The sequence below is a fragment of the Chiloscyllium plagiosum genome, unplaced genomic scaffold (assembly GCF_037043375.1).
Source record: "Chiloscyllium plagiosum isolate Xiang-an unplaced genomic scaffold, Cpla_swu_hap1 HiC_scaffold_45, whole genome shotgun sequence".
Classification (NCBI taxonomy): Eukaryota; Metazoa; Chordata; class Chondrichthyes; order Orectolobiformes; family Hemiscylliidae; genus Chiloscyllium; species Chiloscyllium plagiosum.
Genome location: NW_028270183.1, coordinates 101,329,557 through 101,350,086, shown reverse-complemented (window position 1 = coordinate 101,350,086; position 20,530 = coordinate 101,329,557).

Below are 20,530 nucleotides of genomic sequence, written 5' to 3'. Positions count from 1 at the left end.
ACCAGGGACTCGGGTTCGATTCCAGCCTTAGGTGACTGTCAGTGTGGAGTTTGCACATTCTCCCCGTGTCTGTGTGAGCTTCTAATGGGTGCTCCTCCAGTTCCTACCACAGATGCAACATGCCCCCACAACTCCTATACTCAATGCTCTTACTGATGAAGGCAAATGTGTACTGCACCACTGTCTACCTACGACTCCACTTTCAAGGAACAAAGTACCTGCAGCCCTATGTCCCTTTGTTCCACAACACTCCCCAGGACCTTACCATCAAGTGTATAATTTCTGCCCTGATTTGCCTTCCCAAAATACAAAACCTCGCATTTATTTAAATTACATTTCATCTCTCACTCCTTGCCCCTTTGTACTATTTAATTGTGGTCTCGTTGTACTCTGAGATAATCTACTACACCACCTTTCTGATGTAATCTGGAAACTTACTAACTATGGCGCCAATGTTCACATCCAAATCCTTGATATAAATGATGAAATTCAGTGAACTCAGTCCTGATTCTTACAGCACACTGCTGCTCACAGGCTTCCAATCAGAAAATTACCCCTTTCCTTCAAGCCAATTACGACCCGCTTCCCCTGTATCCCAAATGACCGAACCTTACTCATCTGTCTACCAATCGGAATGTTATGAACACCTTGCTGAGGTTCACATAGACAATATTTACCAAACTGCCTTCATCAATCTTCTTTGTCACCTCTTCATAAAACTCAACCAAAATAATGAGACATGATTTCCCATGCAGAAAGACAGGTTGACTACCCTGATCAGCCCTTGCCTTCCCAAATGTATGTCAATCCTGGCCCTCAGAATCCCCTCCAACAACTTACCCACCACTGACATCAGGCGAATTGGTCTATAGTTCCCCGGCTTTTTGGGTCTCTGTTTCCTTTTCTAGTCCCACTGCTCCACTGCTCACAACAAATGTTAAATGTAACCAGGTCGGTGATATGACCGATGATATCGGTCTGAGACTGGGTCAGGGACAGTTTTAGCAACAAGTCAGGCTAGTTTCTTTAACACATTTATGATCGACAGCAATGTTACTCAAACTATGATGGAAAGATGAATGGAAAAGTGATCGGGTATTGCAAATATATCATCGATAGTTCCATGATTAAAACACACACACACACATAGACACACACACGCATGCGCGCGCACGGACACACACACGCACACACACACACAGACACACACATGCGCACGCACACACACACACACACACACACAGACACACACACACACACACAGACACACACACAAACCGGTTAACAAAATCTCTGCAATTTTAATTTGAAAGACCTTTGTCCAAATATTAGTGTAACTCATGACAAAAGTAAAAATTCAGATTGTCCAAAATTTTATTCTGCTTCTGAAAATATTCTACCCACACACAAGCTGCTGACAATGGGATTTCATCCTGAGAGAGTTGGATTTGGCTTAATTCCCTTTGCTTTAGGCGGTGAGTAGATTCTAATGAATTCTGGTCAGGGATCATCCAAAGGGTGGCACGGTGGTTAGCACTGCTGCCTCACAGCACCAGGGATTTGGGGTCGATTGCAGCCTTGGGTGAATGTCTGTGTGGAGTTTGCACATTCTCCCTGTATCTGTGTGAGCTTCTAATGGGTGTTCCGTATTCCTACCACAGCTCAAACTGTGTAGGTTAGGTGGATTGGTCATGCGAAATTGTCTGTAGTCAGGGATTTCTAGGTTAGGTGCATTAGTCAGGGGTAAATGTAGGGGAAAGGGTTGGGAAGGTTGTTGTGGACTTGTTGGGCCGAAGGGCCTGCAGGGATTCTATAAAAATAAGAATGGTCACAATGACTGTAGAGCTTTATTTTTAGCTTGCACGCATTGCTGTGATGAGGAACAATGAAAGAGAGATACTGCAATAGGCCATTCCTTCTCAGGCAGATTACATTTTCTCTCTCTCTGAGCTGAATCATACAGTAATGTCATCCTCTCCCAAACTGGACCATGTGAGGTCTCCTTGTACATTGTCCAAACTATGTCTCCATCACATTCCCTGTTCCATGTAGGTGCAACATTGCTGCCGTCATGCACAAAGCCATACCCTGAGCAGAACTATGTTTACATGGCCCTGCACCATTAAAACTAAAAAGTTTAATTTATTCAGAATACCTGTGTTAAAATGAATGCAGTTTTTGAAGAAATACAGAAATTGTTGTAAAAGCTCGGCAAGTCTGTCAGCATCCAGATGTCTTTTACATGCTGTATTTATACCAACCTCCAGCACTTCCTCTGGCAGCTCATTCCATACACACACCACCCTCTGTGTGAAAAGGTGCCCTTTAGGCCTCGTCAAAACCTTCCCTGTCTCACTTTCCACCAATGCCCTCTAGTTTTGGACACCCCCAATCGGGGGAAAACCCTGACTACTCACTCTATCCATGACCAATCTGATCTTATAAACCGCTACTGCTGCGAAATGTGACTCCAATCAGCACAAATAGCTGCAGTTTCAGTCATCCTGGGCCTAAATTTTGAAATTCAATACTGACACCTCTTCCTTCTCCAGCAAGTCACAATTTTAAATGCATTTTAATCAGTTTGTTCAGATATATCCTGAGACACTTCTGTGGGATTTACACCTCGACCTTTGTGCCCGGAAGTAGGGGCACTGGTATCACTCAGCAATACCCACAAAGCTGTAACATTATTCTCCTGTGTGTTTGTTCATCAGCCTGTTCTGACATGCTGTGACATACCTCTGCAACAGGCAGGACTTGAATCCAGTCCTTCTAGTCCAGAGCTAGGAACACTACCACACAAGTTCAGGAATTGGAATCAATCCAGAGTTCTGGCTCAGAGGCAGGGACACTACACACTACACTACCATACCCAAATTTTGGGTCATATTTGAGTGCCCGCTTTCTGTCGGTGTGGATTTATTATAATCAGGTTACCATTACTGAACTACAAAAAACACTTTGTATTGATAAACAAATGCAAGATATTTGTCTCAACTGTAGGATATTGAGTGTACGTGCTACACTATCGAAATTAACTGTGAACAACTTTAATCGCTATTATCTGTAGTCTGCAATATTAGGGAAAGAAATCCTGCAGACACACTCTGCCCAATGAAGGGTCTCAAATGGATATTTATTACTGAACACCAGACATCAATGAAGAGCTTAATTTCTGGTCCCACAACACCGATCAGTATTACCCACCTCTAACGTGCGACTACCCTCTTCTTAAAACCATGAAATGATATCAGGCCGGTGATGACTGTCCAGCTTCTCCTTCTCACCTACTGTGTCTGCAATCTGTCCCTCCTCCCCCTAATGGTGAGGGATGCCATCGACGTCCCTGCTGATTACACTTGCAGGAAGTGCACCCATCTCCAGCTCCTCCAAGACCGTGTTAGGGAACTGGAGCTGGAGTTGGATGAACTTCGGATCATTCGGGAGGCAGAGGGGGTCATAGATCAGAGTTATAGGGAAGTAGTAACTCCAAAGATGGCAGATAGATGGGTGACAGTGAGGGGGACTGGGAGGAAGCAGCCAGTGCAGGGACCCCCTGCGGCCGTTCCCCTCAAGAACAAGTATACCGTTTTGGATACTTGTGGGGGGGATGACTTACCAGGGGTAAGTAACGGGGCTCAGGTCTCTGGCACGGAGCCTGTCCCCGTTACTCAGAAGGGAAGGGTGAAGAAGAGCAGAGCAGTAGTAATTGGGGACTCGATAGTTCGGGGCACAGATAGGCGGTTTTGTGGGAACGAGAGAGACTCACGTTTGGGATGTTGCCTCCCAGGTGCAAGGGTACGTGATGTCTCTGATCGTGTTTTCCGGGTCCTGGAGGGGGAGGGGGAGCAGCCCGAAGTCGTGGTCCATATTGGCACCAACGACATAGGTAGGAGGAGTGCCGAGGATGTTAGACAGGCTTTCAGGGAGCTAGGTTGGAAGCTCAGAGTTAGAACGAACAGAGTTGTTGTCTCTGGTTTGTTACCCGTGCCACGTGATAGAGATTCGAGGAATAGGGAAAGAGAACACTAAAATGCGTGGCGACAGGGATGGTGCAGAAGGGAGGGATTCCGGTTTTTGGATAACTGGGGTTCTTTCTGGGGACGGTGGGACCTCTATAAACAGGATGGTCTACACCTGAACCTGAGGGGCACCAGTATCCTTGGGGGGAGGTTTGCTAGTGCTCTTGGGGGGGGGGGGGTTTAAACTAACTCTGCAGGGGCATGGGAACCCAGATTGTAGCTTCAGGGTGCAGGGCCTGGAGTGTAGGGAGGTTAGGAACATGGCATCAATTTCCAAGGAGGGTGCCTGTAAACAGGAAAGTGGCTTGAAGTGTGTATACTTCAATGCAAGAAGTATACGAAATAAGGTAGGTGAACTTGCAGCGTGGGTTGGTACCTGGGACTTCGATGTTGTGGCTATTACGGAGACATGGCTAGAACAGGGACAGGATTGGCTGTTGCATGTTCCAGGATTTAAATGTTTTAGTAGGGTCAGAGGTGGGGGTAAAAGAGGGGGAGGTGTGGCATTGCTTGTCAAAGATAGTATTACAGTGGTGGAAAGGACGATGGATGAGGACTTGCCATCTGAGGTAGTTTGGGCTGAGGTTAGGGATAGGAAAGGTGAGGTCACCCTGTTAGGAGTCTTTTACAGGCCTCCTAATAGTCCTAGAATCATTGAAGAAAGGATAGGGAAGGTGATTCAGGAGATGAGTGACAGTAATAGGGTGGTTGTTATGGGGGACTTTAACTTTCCTGATATTGATTGGGAAAGCTGTAGCTCAAGTTCGTTAGATGGGTCAGTGTTTGTTCAATGTGTGCAGGAGAGTTTCCTGACACAATATGTAGACAGGCCAACAAGAGGTGAGGCCATACTGGATTTGGTTCTGGGTAACGAACCAGGCCAGGTGTTAGAATTTGAGGTAGGTGAGCACTTTGGGGATAGTGACCATAATTCGGTGATTTTTACTCTCGTCATGGAGAGGGATAAGTGTGTACTACAGGGCAAGAGTTATAGCTGCGGTCAGGGAAATTATGATGCGGTGAGGCATGACTTAGGATGTGTGGCTTGGAAAAGTAGACTCCAAGGCAAGAGTGTAAATGATATGTGGAGCTTGTTCAAGGAGCAACTATTGAGTGTCCTTGATAATTATGTACCTGTCAGGCAGGGAGGAAAGGGTCGTGCGAGGGAGCCGTGGTTTAATAAGGAATTGGAATCCCTTGTTAAATGGAAGAGGGCGGCCTATCTCAAGATGAGACGTGAAGGTTCAATTGGGGCGATTGAGAGTTATAGGGTAGCCAGGAAGGACCTGAAGAGAGAGCTAAGAGCAGCAAGGAGGGGACATGAAAGGTCCTTAGTCGGTAGGATTAGGGAAAACCCTAAGGCTTTCTATAGGTATGTTAGGAATAAAAGAATGACTAGGGTAGGAATAGGTCCAGTCAAGGATAGTAGTGGGAAGTTGTGTGTGGAGGCGGAAGAGATTGGGGAGACACTGAATGAATACTTTTCTTCAGTATTTACTCAGGAACAGGGCATTGTCGTCGATGTGAATACTGAGTCACAAATAAGTAGAATGGATGGCTTTGAGGTATGTAGAGAAGAGGTGTTGGAAATCCTGGAAAAGGTGAAAATAGATAAGTCCCCTGGGCCTGATGGCATTTATCCTAGGATTCTCTGGGAAGCAAGGGAGGAGATTTCAGAGCCATTGGCCTTGATTTTTATGTCCTCTTTGTTCCGCAAGGATCTGTTTTGGGACCATTGCTGTTTGTCATTTTTATAAATGACCTGGAAGAGGGGTTAGAAGGTTGGGTGAGCAAGTTTGCGGATGATACGAAAGTCGGAGGAGTTATTGACAGTGAGGAAGGATGTGGCAGGTTACAGCAGGATATAGAGAAGCTGCAGAGCTGGGCAGAAAGGTGGCAAATGGAATTCAATGTAGCTAAGTGTGAGGTGATTCACTTTGGGAAGAATAACAAAAAGATGGGGTACTGGGCTAATGGGCGGATACTTGGTAGTGTGGATGAGCAGAGGGATCTTGGTGTCCATGTACACAGATCTCTGAAAGTTGCCAAACAGGTAAATAGTGCGGTGAGGAAGGCATATGGCGTACTGGCTTTTATTGGTAGAGGAATTGAGTTCCGGAGTCCTGAGGTCATGATGCAGTTGTATAAGACTCTGGTGCGGCCGCATCTGGAATATTGTGTGCAGTTTTGGTCACCATACTATAGGAAGGATGTGGAGGCACTGGAACGGATGCAGTGGAGGTTTACCAGGATGTTGCCTGGTATGGAAGGAAGATCGTATGAGAAAGACTGAGACACTTGGGGCTGTTTTCATTAGAGAAAAGAAGGTTTAGGGGTGACTTGATTGAGGTGTACAAGATGATTAGGGAGTTAGATAGGGTTGACAGTGTGAACCTTTTCCCGCGTATGGAGTCGGGTATTACAAGGGGGCATAGCTTTAAATTAAGGGGGGGGGGTAGATATAGGACTGAAGTTAGGGGTAGGTTCTTCACTCAGCGAGTCGTAAGTTCATGGAATGCCCTGCCAGTAGCAGTGGTGGACTCTCCCTCTTTATGGGCATTTAAGCGGGCATTGGATAGGTATATGGAGGATAGTGGGTTAGTACAGGTTAGGTGGGCTTGGACCAGCGCAACATCGAGGGCCAAAGGGCCTGTACTGCGCTGTATTCTTCTATGTTCTATGTTCTAATCACACAAGGCAAATCAAGCTCAGGGTCTTTGTGAAAATCAAGGCCGGAGTGTGCAGGCCTCCTGGAAAGGGATGGGTATTTTAAAATTGAAGGGGGAGAGTGAGGTGGTTGTAATATCACACATTGGGCTGAGGGGTGGCTGATGGAGTTTAGTTTGGATTAATGTGAGGTATGGGATTTGGTAAATCAAAGAAGAGTAGGACCTATAAATTAAAAGTAGGACCTTTGGCAGTGTTGTAATACAGAGACCTAGGCCGTCAGGTTTAATTCTTTAAAGTTTGAATCTCATAAAGATAGTGTGGTTAAGAAGGTGCTTAACACACTTGGCTTCATAGGTCAGACCTTTGAGTATTGGAATTGGGGCGTTATGTTGAGGTTGTATTGGACATGGGTAAGGCCCCTTCTGGAATACTGTGTCTAGTCTGGTCATCCTGCCCGCTAATTCCATCGGCACACCACCCTCTGGGTGAAGAAGCTGCCCCTTAGGTCACTTTTAAATGCTCCCCTCTCACCTTAAGCCTATGTCCTCTAGTATTGTGCTCTCGCACCCTTAGAAAATACCTTCGCGATTCACTTTGATATTATTGACCTTGATATTATTAAGCTGGAGAGGGTTCAGTAGAGATTAACCTGGATGTTGCTGGGAATGGAGAGATTGAGCTATAAAGAGAGATTGGGTAGGCTGGGACGTTTTTCACTGGAGAGGATGAGATTAAGGAGTAATTTTACAGACGTTTATAAAATAATGAGGGGCACAGATAAGCTGAAGGGCTGATGTCATTTCCCTAGAGTTGAGAATTCAAAACTGAGGGATATTTTAAGGTGCGAGGAAAAAGATTTCCAAAAGTCATGAGAGGTAATTATTTTAGACAGAAGCTGGCTTGTGTGTGGAATGAACTTCCAGAGGAAGTGGTGAAAGCAGGGGCACTTATAATGTTTAAAGGACATTTAGAACAGTCCATTTATAAGACATCGGTTTGGATGGTGCTGTGAGCAGCTGCCCTCTCCCTCTCCCTCTCTGAATGAATCCCTGTTGGTTTTCACCCTCTGCCAATGCCTGTGCAGTGGCGTGTGTAGGCCAGCAGAAGGTGACATTGCATCACTTTAAGCACCACAGAGACTGCCAGACCTGCCCCACACAGAGACACACAGATACACACACGGGAATGGTTAGGGCATTGCGTGAAACTCATCTGGTAACTTAAACTACACATAAAGAAATGCTCAATTTGCCTTGTAAAATATTAAAATATGAGTGACAGATCTGCCAAATTCCACTGTTTAAATAAAAGCATCAATTTATTTTTTCACTCTGAAATTGAACATTTTACATCAACTGTTCACAACTCTGGGACCCTCTTCCTCTTAACTGCTTATTACCCAACTCCAGTTCTGTAGTAATATACTGTTTCTGGGTCTGCCATCCTCTCGTATCACAGGTGCTTGTAAGCTCTCAGTTCAGAACAGCATTCACCCTCTCTTAAAGGTACAGGACACACTTTCAACTTCATCACATTATACCCTGATGAATATCGATAAGTGGAACCGATCCGGATTTCTCTTGTTCTGTGGATTGTCAATATTTCATCTACCCTGTCTCGTATGGGTCAGGACTTTTGTTGCTCCATTGACAGCATGTCATTATTCGACTCTGCCCGTGGGACTATAGCAGTATTTCACTTGCTCACACTCGTGAGTATGGGGCAGGATTTCAGTTGTTTCGTGGGGACTGTGACGCTATAACAATCTCAATGTTTGTAGATGGCACCGAACCTGGAAGAACTCTGAAGTCTATGGAGGAGAGTGTGGAACTCTAACAGGACAGTGACACGTTGGTGTCGTGTTCAGGTGTAAGGCAGATGGGGATCAGTGCAGAGCAGTGTGAGGTGATACACTTCGGTAGGAAAGACAATGAAAGACAGTTTAAAACAGGCTGTGCCATTATAAAGGGGGTACAGGAGCAGAGAGCGCTGGGTGTATATGAGCACAGATTGTTGAAGATGTCAGGACAGGTGGGGAGAGCAGTAACTGTCACAGATTAGTTTCAGTATCTGAGCTGTTTACAGGGGGAGATGTGGGAGGGAGCCTCCGTGCTCCCTTCCTGGGAGGTGGTGGTGATGATGTGTTGTGAGCCCACCCTCCTGCCCACCGAGACCGTGGGGTTTCCATTTGTACCAGCTTGACACAAAAGGGAGATGGCATCAGGGCCACGGCTTCTAGGTTATGCCGGGATGAAACGGAGCTGCCGGTGGGTTTAAAGTGAGAATTGCCCTTCACTGAACATTGCTCCTTACTCGGTCAGTGGGACGTGGATGTTTCAGAATCTCCACACGAGGCATCCCGGTCCTCTCCGGCTCGTACCAGGGTCCTCCCCACATGGCAGGGGGAGGGGAGTGAGGGAATGGATATCGGGCACTCCACCGCCCGGCTTGGCCCTTCCCGTGCTATTCCAGGCTGTTTCTCTTGGAATGGAGGAAGGTAGGGAGGGAGTGGGAGGCCCTGCTGTTAGTGCTGGTGTAGGTGGGGGTTGGGGGAGGTATGGTGGGGTGTCCGAAGGGAGTCAGTCCACGGTGTTGTATCTATGCAGGGGGTAACGTCGATGGAGACAGAGAGAGAGAGAAGGTGCTGCATGCAACAGTGAGAGTGGTGGAGCAGGAACCTAGTTCGAGGGTTGGTGGCATAACAGGTATAAAGTGAGTGTGAGGGAGCAGAGAGAATACAGTGACCCTTATCCTGATAGAGCAGGGAAGGTTATTGATGCTTGTCCTGCATTGCTGGACATTTCCTCAGACCGCAGATAGTGCACTGAGCTGGGTGGGGAGCTCAGACCAAGCTCGGTGGGTCTGGTGGTGTGCCCCCCACTCTAGGAAGAGAATGGCCCCCTCTGTACTAGGCCCTCCACCAGGAACTCCGTGTCCCTGTCGACAAACCGTGGTGTAATTGCCCAATACCTGCCATGCTCGGAGTAAACTGTGCAGGGCAACTCCAAACGGAGAAAGGTCAAACATGTGCCCATTGGCCTTTTAAAGATGGCACCAATGCCAGGGATCAGAGAATATCCACGGGCATCCGGGCGATGGTGAGTTACTGCTGCCATAATGGGTGGGAGAATCGGGCTGGTATTGAATGAGAGGGACACCATGGGGTGGGCTGGGTAGTTAATGAGGTGAGTCCGATACGATAGCACCAGGAAACTAGCTCAGCCTCGTGTGGACAATCCCTCTGTCACACTCAAGGAAAATCAAACAAAGAGAAATTATTGTTAGAATCTGCCCAATGAGTCATAGATTCGGTTGAAACTAATTCCAGTTACAAAGATGCAGAACAAATGCTCATCTGACCTCACACCAATATCCCTTTTTCCCATCTTTCCTGGGAAGACAGGCTCATGTTACAGGATGTTATCGAAGTGTCTCCACTTCAGCATTCTGAAACCTGGGAACACATTCTTCCATGACACTTTCTCTCAGTCTCCCGCTCTCTGTCTATACCCCAAACGCATCGCATGTGGTGAGATTTAAAGTGATTCGCCCGCCATCTCGCTCTGGCAGTGATGTTCACACCCATAGCACCCCCTTGTCAGGGCACGATGGAGAGATGGAGATGGAAATGGATGGGAGATACCCATCCCGTCACTTCCAGCATGGGCTGCAAGTTTCCCCACGCTGGGCAGTGATTTATCACAGTGTTTCTGAGCAATGCACTGGGCGATGTACACAGCTTTACATGCTGGGAGGGTAACTGCTCCTGGGTTACAGATCAATGTACTGGGGTGGTGTACACAGCCCTACATGCTGGGAGGGTAACTGCTCCTGGTTACAGATCAATGCACTGGGGTGGGGTACACAGCTCTACATGGTGGGAGGGTAACTGCTCCTGGCTACAGATCAATGTACTGGGGTGGGGTACACAGTCCTACATGCTGGGTGGGTAACTGCTCCTGGTTACAGATCAATGCACTGGGGTGGGGTACACAGTCCTACATGCTGGGAGGGTAACTGCTCCTGGTTACAGATCAATGCACTGGGGTAGTGTACACAGTCCTACATGGTGGGAGGGTAACTGCTCCTGGTAACAGATCAATGCACTGGGGTGGGGTACACAGTCCTACATGCTGGGAGGGTAACTGCTCCTGGTTACAGATCAATGCACTGGGGTAGTGTACTCAGTCCTACATGGTGGGAGGGTAACTGCTCCTGGTTACAGATCAATGCACTGGGGTGGGGTACACAGTCCTACATGCTGGGAGGGTAACTGCTCCTGGTTACAGATCAATGTACTGGGGTGGGGTACACAGTCCTACATGGTGGGAGGGTAACTGCTCCTGGTTACAGATCAATGCACTGGGGTGGGGTACACAGTCCTACATGGTGGGAGGGTAACTGCTCCTGGTTACAGATCAATGCACTGGGGTGGGGTACACAGTCCTACATGCTGGGAGGGTAACTGCTCCTGGTTACAGATCAATGTACTGGGGTGGGGTACACAGTCCTACATGCTGGGAGGGTAACTGCTCCTGGCTTATAGATTAATTCACGGGTGATCACTGAGCAGGTCGCTGTGCTGGTCAGACTATCTGGTTGAGTTTTATAGATAACGCACTGCTGTGATCTGCACAGCTCACTGCCCTGGACAGATATATGGTTTGGGTTTATAGACCAATGCCCTGATCTGATCTGCGCAGTGTTCCACACTGGACAGATTGCTGCGTTGTATTGACCAGTGCAATGGATGAATCTGGACAGATTGCTGGGTTGTACTGAGCCGTACACTGGCCTGGTCTGCACAGTGTTCCACGGTGAACAGATATATCCTCTGGGTTGATGGTGTCTGGACTGGTTCTGTGAGGTGGATTGAGAATGTGGTTTTTCTAACCATTTCAGCTGATCTGGCAATACCTTTAGTTCCCATTCCTGTGATTGGACCCTCAGTCTCTCATCCCATTAATGTTACAGTGTTCCCAGGCACAGTACATCATGTTGGTGGGGTGGGTAGGGGGAAAAAGGTGATGGACAGGTCAAGGAGTTCCCCGGAACGTTCTGTCCCTGACATTCTATAACCGACATTCCCCGGAACGTTCCGTCCCCAACATTCTATAACTGCCATTCCCCGGAACGTTCTGTCCCCGACATTCTATAACTGCCATTCCCCGGAACGTTCTGTCCCCGACATTCTATAACTGACATTCCCCGGAAAGTTCTGTCCCCGACATTCTATAACTGACATTCCCCGGAATGTTCTGTCTCTGACATTCTATAACTGACATTCCCCGGAACGTTCTGGCCCTGACATTCTATAACTGCCATTCCCCGGAACGTTCTGTCCCTGACATTCTATAACTGACATTCCCCGGAACGTTCTGTCCCCGACATTCTATAACTGACATTCCCCGGAAAGTTCTGTCCCCGACATTCTATAACCGACATTCCCCGGAAAGTTCTGTCCCCGACATTCTATAACTGACATTCCCCGGAATGTTCTGTCTCCGACATTCTATAAAAGACTTTCCCCGGAACGTTCTGTCCCTGACATTCTATAACTGCCATTCCCCGGAACGTTCTGTCCCCGACATTCTATAACTGACATTCCCCGGAACGTTCTGTCCCCGACATTCTATAACTGCCATTCCCCGGAACGTTCTGTCCCCAACATTCTATAACTGCCATTCCCCGGAACGTTCTGTCCCTGACATTGTTTGTGAACGGCCGGATGTCAGTGAATTGAACAAACGATAAGATCCCGAGGGAAGAGATCCCGTTCCAGGGAGAAGGAGACACTGTTCCGAAGGCCCCTCAGGCAGTTAAAGGGGTGAATACGTTTTCCCTGCGTTGACATTTCTTCCCGACACAGGATCGACCACAATTTAGTTCAAAATACAGGAATAGCCAAATTCCGTGTGTCTTCAGGAAACTGGGACAGAATCCTTCAGGACAGCAACGTTCCTACCCTCCGTATTAGGAACTGGGAAGGAGTGACCTGTGTCTGCTCTCGACTGATCGAGTGTGTGGGAATGTTCTAGAAACCATCTGTCCTTATGGATGTGTCTCTGTGTGTTTGGGGAGGGAGGGTTTCTTGTGGTTTATGTCACATTTTTGTCAGTAATTCAGATCTTCCCAATTGTTATTCCAGCTCCGATTATTTTAATAAATCCCTGAATACAGGGACACATTTGGAAATCTCACTGGGTCCCCGATCAAACGGGTCCCTTTGCCTCCAGGCTGATGGATAATGGGTTTGTTTTCCTTCCTCACAGTTAACGTAGTGACCATCTACGTCCTGCTTTATAAAGAGTGTGGATTGTCTCCATGTGTCAGACGTTACCTGGGGGCCATGGCAGCGGCGGATCTCCTGGTCATTATCCTCGCCCTGATCCTGAGACACATTCCCATTGTTTATCGGGAACAGTTTTATTTCCTGGAGTACTCCGTCCCCGTGTGTAATATCTACGCCGTCCTGCTTTATGCAGCCGCTGACTGCTCTGTCTGGTTCACCATCACTTTCACCTTTGATCGGTTTTTGGCCATTTGTTGCCAGAAGCTGAAAAGTAAATATTGCAGTGAGAAAACGGCGGCTGTGGTTCTGGGAGCAGTGACTGTGCTGAGCTGTTTAAAGAACATTTCCTGGTATTTTATGCTCAAGGCTCAGTATATGCTGGGGAACATCCCCTGGTTTTGTGATGTAACAGCCGCTGCTCGATTCTCCAGTGTCTGGATCATAATCGAGTTCCTCCACCACATTCTAACCCCGTGTGTCCCATTTCTCCTGATCCTGCTGCTCAATGTTCTCACCGTCAGACACATTTTAGTGACCAGCAGAGCCCGCAGGAGACTCCGCGCTCACACCAATGGGGACGCTCAGTCTGACACTGAAATGAGAAACCGAAAAAAATCCATCATTTTACTGTTTGTGATCTCGGCCAATTTCATCCTGTTATGGTCAACGTTAATGCTGTTTTCTATATGGGCCCGGATGTATGATTTTGGGTATGACTCTGTGTATCTAGATTTGTTTGTGCAGGAATTGGGCTTCATGCTGCAGCTCCTCAGTTGCTGCACATACACCGCGATTTATGCCGTGACCCAGACTAAGTTCAGGCAGCAGCTGAAGAATGTGCTGAAATATCCCTTCACCCAAATGCATCCATCCATCAAATTCCCTCATTAATCAATCCTTCCGGGATTTTCTCATTTCAGTTCAGTGTTTCAGCGATGGAGCAGCCTGTCACTATGGTAACAGACTGCGAGTAGCGCTGGTTTGGCCATCCTTCTCCCACAGGGGGGTTACAGGGAAACATTTCAATGTTTCTCACAACTCAGGGGCCGGTGAGAAAAGGCACCATCCCACTGACTGTATCCATCACTTCCATTTGTAACCAATAAAAATGTTGATTAAAGCGTGCCGAGCAGCAGAGTGACCGATGTTGTTGTGTGTCTTTGTGTTGGAGAAACTGAGCTGGTGAGAGACAGACTCAGCTCCAAGTCCTGGTCCTCAGGGAAGTGGAGGGCACCGTGCCCTGAGCTCAGGAGCTGGGTTTAACTCCCTCTGTCCCTCCCAATCCAACCTGGCCTCCCCATTTCCTCTCCCCTACTCTCTCCACCTGCCTCCACTCTTTCTTCTCCCCCTCCCCTCCACTCTCTCTCTCTCCTGCCGTCTGTCTGCCTGCCGCAATTCCGACTCTACTCCATTTTTCCCCCTCCTCTCACCTCCCACATCTCTCTATCATCTCACAACCACCCCTCCAACCACATGCAGCCACAGCACCACCCACTACCTGCCTTCCCAGTTTCTGGATCAGAGGGAGAGGGACGCGTCAGGGAGACAGACTGCGTCAGAGAAACAGAGGGAGGTGAGGAGAAAGAGAGACCGAGGTAGGTGGATCGAGAGTGAGAGAAGGTGGAGAGAAAGTGAAGGAGCAGGGAGAAAGAGAGAGAGAGAGAGGGGCAAGGGAGACATAATGTGAGGGAGACAGAGAGAAATAGGGGAGGACATAATCAGAGAGAGGTCAGAGAGTGGGGGACAGAGAGTGGGGGACAGAGAGAGGGGCGACAGAGAGGGGGACACAGAGAGAGGGATAGAGAGAGGGGGGGCAGAGAGAGAGTGAGAAGACAGAGAGAGGGGGTACATAGAGAGGGCTGGGACCAAGAAAGTGGGACAGAGAGGGGGGGACAGAGAGGGGGGATAGACAGAGGGGGACAGAGAGTGTGGGGACAGTGAGAGAGGGGGACAGAGAGAGAGGGGACAGAGAGAGAGGGGACAGAGAGAGAGGGGGACAAAGAGAGGGGGTACAGAGAGAAGGCTGGGACCAATAATGCGGGACAGAGAGGGGGCATAGGGACAGGGGGGTCAGAGAGGGAGGGATAGAGAGAGAGGGGTAGAGAGAAGAGAGAGAGGGGACAGAGCGAGTTAGGGGACAGAGAGAGTGAGGGGACAGAAAGAGGGGATACAGAGAGAGGGCTGGGACCGAGAAGGCGGGACAAAGAGGGGGGGGGGGGAAGAGAGGGGGTCAGAGAGAGGGGTAAAGAGAGACGGGGACAGGTGGAAAGGGGGACAGAGAGAGAGGGGGGACAGAGAGAGGGTGACAGAGACCTGGAGGGACAGAGAGAGGGGGAGAGAGAGAGGGGGACAGAGAGACGCGACAGATGGAGAAGGGGGACAGAGAGAGAGGGGACAGAGAGAGGGGGGACAGAGAGAGGGGGTACAGAGAGAGGGGGGACAGAGAGAGGGGGCAGAGGGGGGATAGAGAGAGAGGGGACAGAAAGAGGGGGAGAGAGAGGGGACAGAGAGAGAGGGGCAGAGAGGGGGGGACAGAGAGAGGGGGCAGAGTGGAGGGGGCAGAGAGAGACAGTGGACAGTGAGAGGACAGACGGAGATGGGGGACAGAGAGAGGGGTACAGAGAGAGTGGGGACAGGAGAAAGGGAACAGAGAGGGTGGGGACAGGGATAAGTGGGACAGAGAGAGTGGGGACAGGGACAAGGGGGGGCAGAGAGAGAGGGGACAGAGAGAGAGGGGGACACAGAGAGCGGGTACAGAGAGAGGGCTGGGACCAATAAGGCGGGACGGGTTGGGGGGACAGAGAGGGGGGTCAGAGAGAGGGGTAAAGAGAGACGGGGTGAGATGGAGAGGGGGACAGATGGAGAGGGGGACAGAGAGAGGGGGAGACAGAGAGAGGGGGACAGAGACCGGGAGGGACAGAGAGAGGGGGACAGAGAGAGGGGGACAGAGAGGCGACAGATGGAGAAAGGGAACAGAGAGAGAGGGGACAGAGAGGGGGGACAGAGAGAGGGGGGACAGAGAGAGGGGGCAGAGGGGGGACAGAGAGAGAGGGGACAGAGAGAGGGAGGGGGCAGAGTGGAGGGGGACAGAGAGAGAGGCTGGACAGAGAGGGGAGGGACGGAGATGGGGGACAGAGAGAGGGGTACAGAGAGAGTGGGGACAGGAGAAGGGGACAGGGAGGGTGGGGAGAGGGAGAAGTGGGACAGAGAGTGTGGGGACAGGTACAAGGGGGGGCAGAGAGAGGGGGTCAGATAAAGGAGGGACAGAGAGGGGGAAAGAGGGAGGGGGACAGAGGGGGCAGACTGAGAGCGGGGGGACAGAGAGAGAGGAGGGGCAGTGGGCAGAGAGTGTGGTACAGAGAGAGGGGCACAGAGAGAGGAGGGGCAGGTGGTCAGAGAGAGGGGTACAGAGAGAGGGGGACAGAGAGAGAGGTGGTACAGAGAGAAAGGGACAGAGAGAAGGGGGACAGAGAGAGTGGGGACAGAGAGGAGGGTGACAGAAACGGGGGACAGAAAGGGGGGGCAGAAAGGGGGGGACTGAGGTTGGATAGAGAGGGGGGAGCAGAGGGAGGGGTTATAGGGAGAGGGGGGACAGGGAGAGAGGGGACAGAGAGAGAGGGGGACAGAGAGAGGGGGACAGAGAGAGAGGGAGGACAGAGAGAAATGGTACAGAGAGAGGGGGGAACAGAGAGAGGGGGCAGAGGGGGGTAGAGAGAGCGGGAACAGAGAGAGGGGGCAGAGTGGAGGGGGACAGAGAGAGAGGGTGGACTGAGAGGGTAGGGACGGAGATGGGGACAGAGAGGGGGGGACAGGGAGAAGGGGGACAGAGAGTGTGGGGCCTGGGAGAAGGGGGGACAGAGAGACGGGGGTGCAGTAGAGAGGGGGAAATGGGGACAGAGAGAAGGGCTCAGATAGAGGGGGGAAAGAGAGAGGGGGAAAGAGAGAGGGGGAAGTGAGAGGGCGAAAGAGAGAAGGGGACATAGGGGGCGGACTAAGAGCGGGGGGAAAGAGAGAGAGGAGGGGTAGAGGGGGCAGAGAGAGTGGTACAGAGAGAGGGGGACAGAGAGAGGGGGCAGAGAGAGAGGTGGTTCAGAGAGAGGGGGACAGAGAGGAGGGGAACATAGAGATGGGGACAGAAAGGAGGGGAACAGAGAGGGGGACAGCAGGAGGGACAGAAAGAGGCGGGGAGAGGGAGAGCGGGAAAGAGGTTGGATAGAGAGAGAGAGGGGGGACAGAGGGAGGGGGTACAGGGAGAAGGGAGACAGAGAGGGGAGTACAGAGAGGGCGTACATAGAGGGGGACAGAGAGAGGGGTGCAGACAGAAGGGGGACAGATAGAAAGGAGACAGGGAGAACTGGGACAGAGAGTGGGATACAGAGAGGGTGACAGAGAGAGGGGGCAGAATGGGGATAGAGAGGGGGGACAGAGAGATGAGGCAGAGGGCAGACAGAGAGAGGGGGGACTGAGAGAGGGGGGTACAGAGAGGGGGATACAGAGAGGGGGGAACAGAGAGGGGGGTAGAGAGAAAGGGGACAGCGAGAGGGGGCAGAGTGGAGGGGGACAGAAAGAGCGAGTGGACTGAGAGGGTAGGAACGGAGATGGGGACAGAGAGAGGGGGACAGAGAGAGAGGGAGGACAGAGAGAAATGGTACAGAGAGAGGGGGGAACAGAGAGAGGGGGCAGAGGGCGGTAGAGAGAGCGGGAACAGAGAGAGGGGGCAGAGTGGAGGGGGACAGAGAGAGAGGGTGGACTGAGAGGGTAGGGACGGAGATGGGGACAGAGAGAGGGGGGACAGGGAGAAGGGGGACAGAGAGTGTGGGGACTGGGAGAAGGGGGGACAGAGACGGGGTGCAGTAGAGAGGGGGGAATGGGGACAGAGAGAGGGGCTCAGATAGAGGGGGGAAAGAGAGAGGGGGAAAGAGAGAGGGGGAAGTGAGAGGGTGAAAGAGAGAAGGGGACATAGGCGGCGGACTGAGAGCGGGGGGACAGAGAGAGGGGAGGGGTAGAGGGGGCAGAGAGAGTGGTACAGAGACAGGGGGACAGAGAGAGGGGGCAGAGAGAGAGGTGGTTCAGAGAGGGGGGGACAGAGATGAGGGGAACAGAGAGAATGGGGACAGAAAGGAGGGGAACAGAGAGGAGGACAGCAGGGGGGACAGAAAGAGGAGGGGACAGGGAGAGCGGGAAAGAGGTTGGATAGAGAGAGAGAGAGGGGACAGAGGGAGGGGGTACAGGGAGAAGGGAGACAGAGAGGGGAGTACAGAGAGGGCGTACATAGAGGGGGACAGAGAGAGGGGTGCAGACAGAAGGGGGACAGTTGGAAAGGAGACAGGGAGAACTGGGACAGAGAGTGGGGTACAGAGAGGGTGACAGAGAGAGGGGGCAGAATGGGGATAGAGAGGGGGGACAGAGAGATGAGGCAGAGGGCAGACAGAGAGAGGGGGGACTGAGAGAGGGGGGTACAGAGAGGGGGATACAGAGAGGGGGGAACAGAGAGGGGGGTAGAGAGAAAGGGGACAGAGAGAGGGGCAGAGTGGAGGGGGACAGAGAGAGCGAGTGGACTGAGAGGGTAGGGACGGAGATGGGGACAGAGAGAGGGGGAACTGAGAGAGTGGGGACAGGGAGAAGGGGGACAGAGAGGGTGGGGACAGGGAGAAGGGGGACAGAGAGGGTGGGGACAGGGAGAAGGGGGACAGAGAGGGTGGGGACTGGGAGAAGGGGGGACAAAGAGACGGGGGTGCAGTAGAGAGGGTGGAATAGGGGGACAGAGAGAGGGGGTCAGATAGAGGGGGGAAAGAGAGTGGGGGAAAGAGAGAGGGGGGAAAGTGAGAGGGCGAAAGAGAGAAGGGGACAGAGGGGGCGGACTGAGAGCGGCGTAACAGAGAGAGAGAGGAGGGGCAGAGAGAATAGTACAGAGAGAGTGGGACAGAGAGGGGGCAGAGAGAGAGGGGACAGAGGGAGGGGGTACAGGGAGAAGGGAGACAGAGAGGGGAGTACAGAGAGGGCGTACATAGAAGGAGACAGAGAGGGGTGCAGAGAGAAGGGGACAGATAGAAAGGAGACAGAGAGAAGTGGGACAGAGAGTGGGGTACAGAGAGGGTGACAGAGAGAGAGGGCAGAATGGGGTTAGAGAGGGGGGACAGAGAGATGGGGCAGAGGGCGGACAGAGAGAGGGGGGACTGAGAGAGGGGAACAGAGAGGGGGAACAGAGAGGGGGGAAGAGAGAGGGGGGAAGAGAGAGGGGGGAAGAGAGAGGGGGGAAGAGACAGAGGGGGACAGAGAGAGAGGGGACAGAGAGAGAGGGAGAAAGAGAGATGGGGTGACAGAGTGAGGGGGACAGAGGGGAGCAGAGTGAGTGGTACGGAGGGGTCAGACTGAGAGCGGAGGGGCAGAGAGAAGGAGGGACAGAGAGAAAGGGGACAGAGAAAGAGGGGATAGAGAGAGGGGGACAGAGAGAGGGGGACAGAGAGAGGGGGACAGAGAGAGAGTGGGGGACAGAGAGAGAGTGGGGGACAGAGGAAGGGGGGACAGATAGAGGGAGACAGAGAGAATGAGGGGCAGAGAGAGAGGTTGACCGAGAGAGGGGGACAGAGAGCGGGAGAGACTGGGGGGTGGGGGGCGCAGAAAGAGTGGGGGTCACAGAGAGAGGGGCGGCAGAGAGGGCAGAGAGTTGTGTACAGAGAGAGGGGTACAGAGAGAGAGGACAGAGAGAGTGGGGGACAGAGAGAGTGAGGGGGGGACAGAGAGAGGGGGACAGAGAGAGTGAGGGGGACAGAGAGAGAAAGGGGGGACAGAGAAAGAGAGAGGGACAGAGAAAGAGGGGGGACATAGCGAGAGAGAGGGGGACAAGAGAGTGGGGCGAGAGTGGGGGTGGAGTGATAGGGGAGAGAGAGGGGGGTAGAGAGAGGGGGAAGAGAGTGAGGGAACAGAGAGAGGGTGACAGAGAGAGGGGTACAAAGAGAGAGGGGTGGACAGAAAGATGGGTACAGAGAGAGAGGGAGGGACAGAGTGAGATGGTGACAGAGAGAGTGGGGACAGAGAGGAGGGTGAGAGAGTAGGGGGTACAGAGAGGGGGAGCAGAGAGAGAATGGGGTCAGAGGGAGGGGACAGAGAGAGTGGGGACAGGGAGAGGGGGGACATTGAGAGAAGAGGGAAAGAGAGATGGGGGCGCAGAGAGTGGGTGGACAGAAAGAGGGGGGCAGAGAGTGCGGGGGAAAGAAAGAGGAGGTAAGAGAAAGGAGGACAGAGGGGACGGACAGAGAGGGGGAGACGGGGGGGGGAACAGAGAGAGGGGCGGTCAGAGAGGGAGGGGACAGAAAGAGAGGGCGACAAGAGAATGGGGGAGAGAGGTAAGGGAGAGATGGGGAGAGAGGGGGGTAAAGAGAGGGGGAAGAGAGAGAGGGTGGACAGAGAGAGGGGGACAGTGAGAGGGGGAACAGAGAGAGGGGGGACAGAGAAAAGGGGAACAGAGAGAAGGCGGACAGAGAGAGGGGGACGGGGGGGATTGAGAGAAGAGGACAGAGAGGGGGGACAGAGAGGGAGGGAC